The 12,269-nt window shown below is 45.0% G+C and overlaps 1 protein-coding gene across 2 annotated transcripts in view; it reads right to left on the bottom strand.

The window, feature by feature from the left end:
- LOC129696564 (proton-coupled zinc antiporter SLC30A8-like) overlaps window positions 1–11,923 on the bottom strand; it is a 70,199-nt gene extending 58,276 nt beyond the window's left edge. For both annotated transcript variants that reach the window (XM_055634592.1, XM_055634593.1), the window contains exon 1: window positions 11,055–11,923. The gene's annotated coding sequence lies outside the window, so the exon portion shown is untranslated. The remainder of the gene's footprint in view (window positions 1–11,054) is intronic.
- Between the last annotated feature and the right edge of the window lie 346 nt (window positions 11,924–12,269).

The following is a 12,269-nucleotide window of genomic DNA, read 5'->3' as shown; positions in this document are numbered from 1 at the left end:
TGAAGAAATTAGAAGAAACAACTACATATACTGAAACTCATGGGCATATCATTGGCCAAAGACCAAAGCAATATTTAGGAAGTACACAAAGAAATAGGTAAGCTGCCTCACAGGATATGGCAGCCGACAACTCTGGAACATAAGCAACACAGAGGAAGACCATGACTCAGGTAACTTGGAGAAGATTTGTCAAGTCGAAGTTCGGCCAGATTCGTCAGGAGTGGGTATTATCAGACTACAAGTAGTGCGTTTTGAAAGTTCTGAAACAATAGACAATAGACAATAGGTGCAGAAGTCGGCCATTTGGCCCTTCGAGCCAGCACCGCCATTCAATGTGATCATGACTGATCATCCCCAATCAGTACCACGTTCCTGCCTTCTCCCCATATCCCCTGACCACTATTTTTAAGAGCCCTATCTAGCTCTCTCTTGAAAGCATCCAGAGATCCCGCCTCCACCGCCCTCTGAGGCAGAGAATTCCACAGACTAACCACTCTCTGTGAGAAAAAGTGTTTCCTCGTCTCTGTTCTAAATGGCTTACTCCTTATTCTTAAACTGTGGCCCCTGGTTCTGGACTCACCCAACATCGGGAACATGTTTCCTGCCTCTAGCATGTCCAAACCCTTAACAATCTTATATGTTTCAATGAGATATCCTCTCATCCTTTTAAACTCCAGAGTGTACAAGCCCAGCTGCTCCATTCTCTCAGCATATGACAGTCCTGCCATCCAGGGAATTAACCATGTAAACCTACGCTGCATTCCCTCAATAGCAAGAATGTCCTTCCTCAAATTAGGGGCACAAAACTGCACACAATGCTCCAGGTCTCACTAGGGCTCTGTACAACTGCAGAAGGACCTCTTTGCACCTATATTCGATTCCTCTTGTTATAAATTTGGTTCCTCTTGTTACAAAACTAAACTTAAAATTACATAACTCAATGCATCATATGTGGGGTTAGTGGGTTTTGTTTGAATCAATGCAGTAAATCTTTGCGTTAATAATCCCAATCTTTGAAAGTAAGGAAGTGCCTCTATTAGGCAAAGACATTGAGTGATGTGGTTTTTCATGTGCCAAATCTGATTGGTAACAGTTTGTAGCTAATACAGTAAAACCTTTAGATTCTAAAGATCAGAGAAAACATGATGATGGATTAGACATGGGGAGAACAGTGTGATATTTTGTTAAACCAAGAGATGGGTGCAAAGATGGCTGGCTCCTCCAAGAATGCCGATGAGATAAGCCTTTTTCTTGCGTATGGCGTGCACAGCCTAAAGTTGTGGGTCAACTTGTTCTATTTAATTTATTTGTTTGTGCACGCCGGGTTGATTGCATCAGTTGAAACAGGGTGGACCACGTGAAGGTTGCAATCTCCCACCCCATGAGATAAGTGTACGGTCAGAGTTAGCCCCTTGACAGGGCATGATGTAAGGGAGTGCAGTAGAAACCACTCGGAGCCTGCAGGAGTATGAGGGAGATACCCAAACTGTTTGTGGTGTTTGATGTTGTTAGGGCTGAACCAGTGCAGGACCCCAGCCCGAGTGGGGGTAGGTGGTGCAGGGCACAGGGGGATCAAGCAGAACTGTTGATGGCAGATAAAACTAATCATGAGCTATCTTTACCTCATGAGTTGGGATGAGTATCATTGGATGATGTTGTTGTGACATGGTCGTACCATGTCTCAGAGTATGTATAAAATACTTTGCTTTGTTCAATGAGGCAGAGTGTGTGGGCCCATCCCTAGTGTGATATACAAATCTCTCTCTCTCACTCTCTCTCTCTCTTTTTGATTGAAAGAAGCAGAATAGAAACAAGCCCTTCAGCCCACCGAACTCACACCAGCCATCGATCACCCGGTCAAACTGCTTTCTTTGTTATCTCATTTTTGCATCCACTCCAATTTACATACAGCTATTTCAAAGGTCGACTAATCTGCGAACCTGCATGTATTTGGGATGTGGAGGGGAAGTCACGTGGTCACAGGGAGAACGTGCAAACTCCGCACAGACAGCACATGCGGTCAGGATCGAACCCTGGTCTCTGGTGCTTGTGAGGCAACGGCTCAACCAGCCGCACCACTGTGCCACCCACTCTTATCCATTTCCTCCAAAGATACTGCCTCGCCCGTTGGGTTACTCCAGCATTTTGTGTCTTTTGAAATAATCCTGAGCCAAACACAAGGGTGGCATAGACAATCTTTAGATTAAAGTGGTGGATGTGTGGCTCAAAGATTGTGCGAAAGTTGGAACATTGTGCTGCAAATTTACAAAGTTACTGGTTGGACCACACTAGAGGAAGGACATGGTTATGTTGGAGAGGGTGCAGGGGAAATTTGGCAGGACATTGGATGGGCTGGAGGAATTTAGTGTGGGAGAGAGACTGGGCTTTGTTGCACCAGTGCCCTAGAGGCTGAGAGGTGACTTGATGGAGGCATTTTAAAATTACAAGAGGCATAGCTGGGGTAGATAGTCAAAATAGTTAACCTGGAGCAAGGTTATCAAAACTGAGTATCTGAGAGGAATGTTTTTTAAAAAGAGACTGGCTAATATCTGGACGGTGGTGCTGGAGGAGGTTGTGGAGTCAGACCCAACCACTATGGTCAAGTGACATTTGGACAGCCATTGACGAGGCAAGGCCTGCAAAGGTAAGGTCCTAATGCAGCTAAATGAGATTAGTGTGGGACATCCTGAACATAGTGGTGTGATGAGCCCATTTATAAGAACCCATGTATTCAATGACTAAAGGGCCTGTCCCACTTTCACAACCTAATTCAAGACCTTTTTTACTCGTGGACATTTTTCATCAGACTAGAAAAACGGCCTGACCTACTTGATGCCACGAGTACCTACGACTAGCATCATAGCCTGCCTACGACCTACCTACGACGTCCTATGACCTCGTGATGACCATGCTGCGAGTATGAGTCAAGGGCAACCTCGGCAGAGGTTGTGAATTAGATCGTGAATGTGGGACAGCAACTTAAGAATCATTGTGGGGACCTGGCTATTCATGATCTCGATTGATGATATGGTGAGGGTGAATTAGATGCCAATCTAGTATCCATATGAAGGATGCATCCAATGCCATATATCCATAGTTGCTGATGATGCTAAGCCGTGTGTCACTGTGGATTGCGAGGAGGATGCAGAGAGGATTGAAAGGGATATAATCAATTTAATAAAGGGCTGAGGACATGGCAGAAAGAATTACGAAGAATGTGATTTCTCTGGTGAGAGTGTCGCAGAGATTCCAGGATGTTGCCTGGAAAATAATGCTTCAGTTACGAGGAGGTGCTGGTTAGATTCAGTTTATTTTTTTGAGGGGCAGGAGGAATGTGTTGGTGATTGAGGTTGTAAAAAATTACGAAGTGCACAGACAGTGGGAAACAAAGTTATATAGAGCAAAGGAGCATTAGTTTAGGGTAATGGGACGAGGAGGATTATCTTCGTCAGAGGGCAATTGGATTCTGGAATGCGCTGTCTAAGTGAGTAGTAGGACACTAGTACTCCCACAACATTTAAGAAGTACCTACTCAAACACTTGTATAGCTATGGCATAGAAGGCTTGAACAAAGTGCTGGTAAATGGGATGAGTATAAATACATACTTGTTGGTGGGCATGTTCATGTTGGGCTGAAGGGCCTGTTTCTATGCTGTCTGAGTCTATGATACAATGAATATGATGCAATAAGATTGACCTTTTAATAATAAAGGATATGGGTTTGGCGAGGAAAATGGCACTGAGATAGAAGATCTGCCACGATCTCCGTGAATGGTGGAGCAAGCACAAAGGACCAGACGTTAGGCTCACATATCCTGATAGCTGCTACAGAGACAAGGTTTCACGGTGACCATGACTGGGAAAGGAATATTTTGAATTTCACATTTAAGGAGGGTGGCAGAAATGAAAAGTATAGCATTAGGAAACAATCTCAGCTCAGATACTCAAGATGTCAGATCAGTTTGAATGCTGGAAGAAAGTCACTGATGGGTATAGTGCATCGGCCCCCTTAGAACATTCACATTGTAAGAGAGTAAAATTCAAGAAATAAAAAGAGTTTGTAAGAAAGTTATTAGGATAACTTCTAATCAATTGGGCAGATTAAGTTTGACAAATAGACTTGAAAGTGGATTCATGGACTGTATTCAGGGCAGTTACTTGGAACAATAGATATTGAAACCAATCAAGAAACAGGTCTTAGATCTTATATCTGGATACTTGTTAGGGTCAGTGTAGATTGGCTATAGCATGTTAGCCAATTAGAATGCTTAGTAATTATAACCCCACCTAATTATAACATTCATAGTGTAAGATCCTGCCCACTGCCTAGCAGTTTGAGTAGCAGTGTGAACGTGTGATGACCTGCTTAGTAGTTAATGACCTGAACAATAAAGATGCTTGTGTTTCAACCTGTGTGAGTTTGAGCTCTTTACATGGTGTCAGATAATCGGGTCTACTCCGCATCTGTTTGTCGCGATTTATTTAGTTTACCAGTTTTTATTTGTGAGTTTTATTTGTGATTTGAGGACATGGCTAACTCTTGTCGAAAGCCTAGCCCGCTCGTGTTTGATTCGGATATCGCCGAGCGATGGCGAATGTTTGAGGATTACTCTCATTATATCTACATTATTCACCGAAACGATCCCGACAATTTGAAGGCTTCTCTGCTGTTGAATTTAGCGGGTCCAGAGGCTATGATCTGCACTGACTTGTTTGAATATGCACCAGCTCAACTAGACGGGCATGGTCTGGAAGTGGTGCCGGCTGAATCTATTGACAACTCGATGGTGCTGCTGAGGCAGTTTAGAGAACTGTGTGACCTGCCGTCTAACAGAATCCTAGAGAGAACAAGGTTTTTTGCCCAGATGCAACAGGCTGACGAGCCTGTGGAATGATTCATCAGTGATTTGAGATATCAGCTCTCGATGCAGATTTGATGAGTTGACAAATGAGCTAGTTCATGATAAAATTGTGGGAGGAATGAGCAACCGCAAGCTGCAAGCCGAACTGCTGCGGAATGCAGAACTGACTTTGGAGCTAGCGATTCATGCTTGTTGGATGGCTGAGACTGTAGCACCACTGGCTGATTTTGATAGTGTGAATGCTAATCAACAATTGCATGTGAATCTGGCTAGTTATTCTCCAAAAAGATTTCTCAATGCGTCCCGCAAAGATCAGAACATGCCTGCCACGAGGTGCATAAACTGTAACTATTTCCACTCCAGGGGGTGCCAATTTTGCGTAGCCCATGGGAAAGTGTGTCATAATTGCAAGAAACTCAACCACTCTGCTAATTGTTTTCGATCCAGTGGGAGTACAGCTTCAAGGACAAAGCTGCACCTGATTCTACAAGACCAGTCTGATTCTGATTCCCATGAACAAGACGAATCTTCCCACGGGAACGACTCTGATAACACAGTCTCTGAGTCTACCATACTTTCCCTAAACTTGCGCATCCCAAGCAAAGTGACTGATCCTGCAGTGACCATGATAATCAATAACAAACCCCTGATCGCCAAAGTTGATACTGGGGCCTGGGTGAATGTCATATCACTCAAAGTGTTCAACAAGATAAGAACCACAGAGCTCATGAAAAAAGACTCCTCCACTCTACATGCTTACGGAGGAGAAATTCTTCACCTGCTGGGTATAGCTGATTTCAAATGTACCATCATTGAACAGACCAAATACTTACTCTTTTACATCGTTCAGCCAAGTTCTGAAACCCTGCTAGGCATAAATGCGTGCCATGACCTGACCTGGGTCTGGTCTATTTTGGGCGTGTTTGACAACAAACTCGGCAAACTACCCACAATATATCAGATCATTGTTGACCATACAGTCACCCCGATCGTACGTGTCCCCCACCGCGTCCCGCATGGTATAGATGAGAAAATACATGAGGAACTGAAGCGTATGGTCTCTTTCGGAATTCTTGCCGAAGTCAGTGAACCCTCTGACTGGGTCCCACCATGGTTGTTACCACAAAGAAAGATAAAAAGGAGTTACGCATCTGCATCAATCCTAAAGATTTGAACACAGCAATCAAACGCCAATACTACCCAATGCATTTCGTTGTCTCTGTACTGTACACTGACAATGACAATTAAAATTGAATCTTTGAATCTGAATGAGGACCACCGAAGACGTAGCGGCACAAATCGGTAACGCAACGGTTTTCTCAGTTCTGGATGCAAAAAACTCTTTCTGGCAAATCCCGTTGACCATGCCTCATCAGCGTTAATAACATTTCCCACCACCTTCAGCCGTTACCGATTCCTAAGAATGCCCTTTGGCATAAACTCTGCTAGTGAAGTTTTCCAGCGTGCAATGGAACAACTGTTTGCAGAATTTCCTTGTGCCATCATTGTTGACGACATCCTAATTTACGGCTGCGATGTTCAACGGGATTGAGCATGATGCCAACATACATAAGGTGCTGGGCCGTGCCAGAGACATTAATTTAAAACTGAACCCTCTGAAGTGCAAGTTCAGAGTTCCCGAAGGTAGGTCAGGTGTTCACCAGCAATGGGCTAAAACCAGATCCGCTGAAGACTGCAGCAATGAACGAGCTGCCGGTACCAACTGACATCACCAGCCTACAACTATTTCTAGGCATGGTCAACCACCTGGGAAAATTCATCTCCAATCTCAGCGAATTGTCAGCCCCTCTGCATCAAATAACCCACAAGGACAACACCTGGTCCTGGTACCCAAACCACCAGTGAGCTTTTGAGACTTTAAAACTCCAGCTCGCCAGTGCACCCACACAGTCCTACTTCAATATCAACCTACCCGTCACAATTACCTGTGATGCATCGCAGTATGGATTAGGCACAGCATGCCTGCAGACCTCTTTCAACGGCGATGTCATGCCGGTATCCTCGCTTCACGCACCCTAACGGATACTGAGCAGAGATATTCTCAGATTGAGAAGGAACTGCTTGCCATAGTTTTTGCCTGCTCTAAATTCAAAGACTTTATTTTCGGCAAAACGTTTTACGGTAGAGACTGATCACCAGCCGTTAGTCACCATCCTGAGCAAGCCAATCCATGCAGCCCCAGCAAGACTTCAACGCATGATGATGCAGCTTCAACGGTTCGATTTTCCCATTGTCTACAAAAAAGGTAAAGACATGCACACCACAGACACTCTATCTCAAGCACCATGTGCCACCATTTGAACAAGACAAATTTTCCGTTCTGAAAGTCTCGTTCGTTCCAACCAACTGCTTGCGCCACCTCACCGAACACACTGCTGCAGACAAAACCTCCCAGCTGTTAACTTCAATCATCAAAGGCATGTGGCCAAACAAACAAACACTCCCTCTGAACTGCGACCCTACTTCCTGGTACGTGACGAACTTGTACAACAAGGCGTAGTGATAATAAAGGGTCACAAGATGGTCATCACTCCTTTTTTGCGAAATGAGTACTACGAAGAGATCCATGGTGGCCACCCCGGCGTGGAAGCCACCCTACAGCGTGTGAATGAAATGATCTATTGGCCCGGAATGACCAAGTATATTCGGGAAAAAACAGAATCATGCGTGATCTGTAACAGACAGGCACCACACCAGCAAAAACAACCTCTGCTGTCCCAACCTGCTCCCTCTCTACTATGGTCGTCTGTGGCTGCCGATATCTTCGACTGGCACGGGAAACACTATCTTGTGTTAGTGGACTCGTACTCGAGTTGGTTTGAAATCGATTTTCTGCCAACCATCTCATCAGAAATAGTGGTCCAGAAACTCCGATAACACTTTACTGTACATGGCATTCCAGCCCGCCTTCAGGCTGACAACGGGACACAATTCTCCAGCCAAAAGTTTAAAGACTTTGTCAAACGGTGGAACTTTCAACATGTCACCAGCAGCCCTGAATCCCCACAGTCCAACGGACTTGCCGAACGCGCTGTTCGGAGCGCTAAACAACTCATGGAGCGTTCCTATCTGGCAAAATCTGATGTCTACCTGGACCTGCTGAACTTAAGAAATATTGGCAGAGACAATGTTTTAGGCTCTCCAGCCCAGCGCCAGATGTCCCGCCGCACGCGACCTCCACTGCCAGTGACACAGGATCACTTAAAGCTCAAAGTTTTCAGCCCTGCTGTAGTCCAAAAGCGTGTGCAATCCAATCGAGACACGCAGAAACGTGCTTACAATAAAACCAGCAAACCACTTAAGCCACTAATCCAAGGCCAAGTGGCCCGACTACAGACAGGCAAAGGACAGACCAAACTGGGTTTCATCCACGACCCCGCGAAGGAGCCACTCTCCTACCTTGTCGATGTCGGTGGTACCATCTACAGACGCAACCATCAACACCTCCTTCCAGTGAAGGAGCTCTAGGGTCCTGACGCACCTCCACTCAACTTTAAAGCGATCGCTGTTCCAGCTGTTCCAGTACCTGCAGCTGCGACTCCCACACAATCCCCGCGTCAGTCTGTTCCCCGTTCCCCTTTTGTAACCGATTAACCGGTGCCCCCGCGACAGTCTTCCAATACGTTGTCTCCCCAAAGCCCCTTGGGCTCTCCGAAACGCGCCCTCAACTTTTCGGAGGAAAAGGTTGATGAGGCAGCTCCTTACCGTATGAGGACCAAATGGGTTAGCAAGCCACCTGTTAGATACGGTGATTATGTTTAACCACATTATTATTAGATGCGGCAATTTGCATTTAACAAATTATTTACTCAATGTAGTGACAACGCTTTATCTACTTTTCATTTATAGAAGAAGAGATGTAGATTGGCTATAGCATGTTAGCCAATTAGAATGCTTAGTAATTATAACCCCACCTAATTATAACATTCATAGTGTAAGATCCTACCCACTGTCTAGCAGTTTGAGTAGCAGTGTGAACGTGTGATGACCTGCTTAGTAGTTAATGACCTGAACAATAAAGATGATTGTTTCAACCTGTGTGAGTTTGAGCTCTTTACAGTCAGTAACATTGTCCAGTTAGGTTCTGTTTGCAACAAGTAAAGTTTGCAACAAGTTGATACTCTAGAATTAAGTTAATTATTCTCAATTATTCCCAATACATCTACTGTCAACGTAGAGTAGATGATGCTGCCCACTGCCGCTTGCCCAAATATGATTTGTTCATCAATTCCTCGTCTGTGTTTCACCAGGACCACACAGCTCCAAAGCACATCTCAGCCATGGACTAACCCAGGACCCAAGTGCTGAATATCAGAGGTGATGTGAGAAATACCGCCCTAGATATCAAAGTGACATTTTGTTGAATGTGAGGACAAGGAACTTGGTATAACCAAAGTCAATGGGTAATTCAGGGGGAAAATGATCTGGTAACTGAACTCAAACCTTGCACAAAGGAAAGCATCCATCAAAAAGCAATTCCACTCCCAATTGAAATCTTTTTACTCTTTCAATGAAGCTAACATGAGCATGAGGGGCAGCATATATACAAATAGCAGTGTGCATAAAGCAACAATTAATTCCATTAGTTCAGATACACTGTCTTTACAGTTCGTGCAAGAATTGCCAGCAATGATGTAATAAAAACAAATACACAAAGTGCTGGAGTAGCTCACCAGATCAGGCTGCATCACTGGAAGACATGGACAGGTGACGTTTTGGGTCGGGACCCTTCCTCAAACTGATTGTAGTGTGTGGAGAAAGTTGGAAAAGAGAGGTGGTGGCAGGACAAAGCCTAGCAAGTGATAGGTGGATACACATGAGGGGGGTTATGATGGCACTTGATGGTTATTATAGCGGAAAGCTATGAGGGAAGATCTTCAACATAAAATTAACATTAAATGTTTCGAAAGTAGACAAAAAAATGCTGGAGAAACTCAGCGGGTGAGGCAGCATCTATGGAGTAAAAGAGTAGGCGACGTTTCACGTCGAGACCTTTTTTCAGAAAAAGAAAGGAAGAGGCGGAGATAGTAGGCTATGTGGCAGAGCTGGGAAAGGGGAGGGGAAGGAGGGAGAAAGCAAGGACTACCTGAAATTAGAGAAGTCAATGTTCATACCACTGGGGTGTAAACTACCCAAGCGAAATATGAGGTGTTGTTCCTCCAATTTGTACTGGGCCTCACTCAATAGAGGAGGCCCAGGACAGAAAGGGCAGATTCAGAATGGGAGGGGGAGTTCAAGTGTTGGGCAGCCGGGAGATCAGGTTGGTTAGTACGGACTGAGCGGAGGTGTTGGGCGAAGCAGTCACCGAGCCTATGCTTGGTCTTGCCGATGTAGAGAAGTTGATACCTGGAACAGCGGATGCAATAGATGAGGTTGGAGGAGGTGCAGGTGGAAAGACTGCTCTGCCTCACCTGGAAAGACTGTTTGGGACCTTGGATGGAGTTGAGGGGGTAAGAAACATAAAATGTTTCTCCCTGCATAGGTGCCACTGGTTATGTCCAGCACCCTCTTTTTATTTTGGATTTCTCTAGCTGCAGTATTTTTGTATCCCACAGTCCACAGTATTTGTTTCTCTCACTTCTGTCCCAGTTTGTTTTCTTCTTTTGAGATCTTCTCCAAATAAATCAGCTGCAATTACAAGCCTTCACTGCCCTCTCACAACCAGCACCATAGAAATACAGATTGGAAACAAGCCCCTCAGCTCACCAAGTCCATGTTGACCATAACCAGCTCGTACTCGTTTTATGTTCTCCCATTTTCTCATCCACTCCCTGCACATTAGGGGCAATTTTACAGAGGTCAATTAACCTCCATACCTGTGCACCTTTGAGATGTGCGGGTAAACTGGAGCACCCGGAGAAAGTCCTCACGTTCACTGGCAGAATGTGCAATCTCTGCACTGTCAGCACCCGAGGTCAGGTTCAAATCCTCGTCTCTCACGCTGTGAGGCTACAGCTACTCCAGCAGTGCCACTGTGCAACCTTCTTGTGTCTTACTAACTCATTTGATCACAAAAGTAATTTGCTTTCTCTCTTTCTTCCATCTCTCCCCTTGCTCTGCAACTTTAAACATGTGGTCGCTTTTCCCAGTTGTGAAGATATGTCATCAATATGAATCACTAACACTTCGCTACCTTATCTGGAGAGGAATGTTACCAGGATGCTGACTTACGTGCGATACTTCAATTACGAGAAGAGGCTGGATGTGCTGGGTTTGTTTTTCTGGGAGCAGGGCTTGCTGAGAGGTGTACATGATAGAGGTATACAAAATTACAAGCAACGTAAATAGGATAGATAGTAAGAAACTGGTCTTCAGGGCAGGGGTACAGGGTGAGAAGTGAAAGATTTAGAAGGGATTTGAGGAAGAACATTTTCATCCCACGGGGAGATTCTGCTCTGGTACGCTCTACCTTTGATAGTGATGGAGGCAGAGACTGTTTAAGAAGCATTCCGATGAGGACAATAGACAATGGACAATAGACAATAGGTGCAGGAGTAGGTCATTCGGCCCTTCGAGCCAGCACCGCCATTCACTGTGATCACGGCTGATCATCCACAATCAGTACCCCATTCCTTCCTTCTATCCATATCCCTTGACTCCACTATCTTTAAGAGCTCTATCTAGCTCTCAATTGAAAGCATCCAGAGAATCGACCTCCACTGCCTTCTGAGGCAGAGAATTTCACAGATTCACAACTCTCTAGGTGAAAAGGTTTTTCCTCATCTCCGTTCTAAATGGCCTACCCCTTAATCTTAAACTGTGGCCCCTGATTCTGCACTCCCCGAACACCGGGAACATGTTTCCTGCCTCTAGCGTGTCCAATACCTTAATAATCTTATATGTTTCAATAAGATCCCCTCTTATCCTTCTAAATTCCAGAGTATACAAGCCCAGCCGCTCCATTCTATCAACATATGACAGTCCGCCCAATTCCGGGAATTAACCTCGTGAATCTACACTGCACTCCCTCAATAGCAAGAATGTCCTTCCTCAAATTTGGAGACCAAAACTGCACACAATACTCCAAGTGTGGTCTCACCAGGGCCCTGTATAACTGCAGAAGGACGTTTTTGCTCCTATACTCAACTCCTCAATGCCATTCGCTTTCTTCACTGCCTGCTGTAACTGCATGTTTACTTTCAGTGACCGATGTACAAGGACACCCAGATCTTGTTGTACTTCCCCCTTTTCCCAACTTGACACCATTCAGATAATAATCTGCATTCCCGTTATTGCCACCAAGTGGATAACCTCACTTTTATCCACATTAAATTGCATCTGCCATGCATCTGCCCACTCACCCAACCTGTCCAAATCACCCTGCATCCCCATAGCTTCCTCCTCATAGTTCACACTGCCACCCAGCTTTGTGTCATCTGCAAATTT

Source organism: Leucoraja erinacea, chromosome 4 (assembly GCF_028641065.1).
Source record: "Leucoraja erinacea ecotype New England chromosome 4, Leri_hhj_1, whole genome shotgun sequence".
Taxonomy (NCBI): Eukaryota; Metazoa; Chordata; class Chondrichthyes; order Rajiformes; family Rajidae; genus Leucoraja; species Leucoraja erinaceus.
Note: the sequence above shows the minus strand (reverse complement) of the source record. Positions and strands in the feature narration are given on the sequence as shown.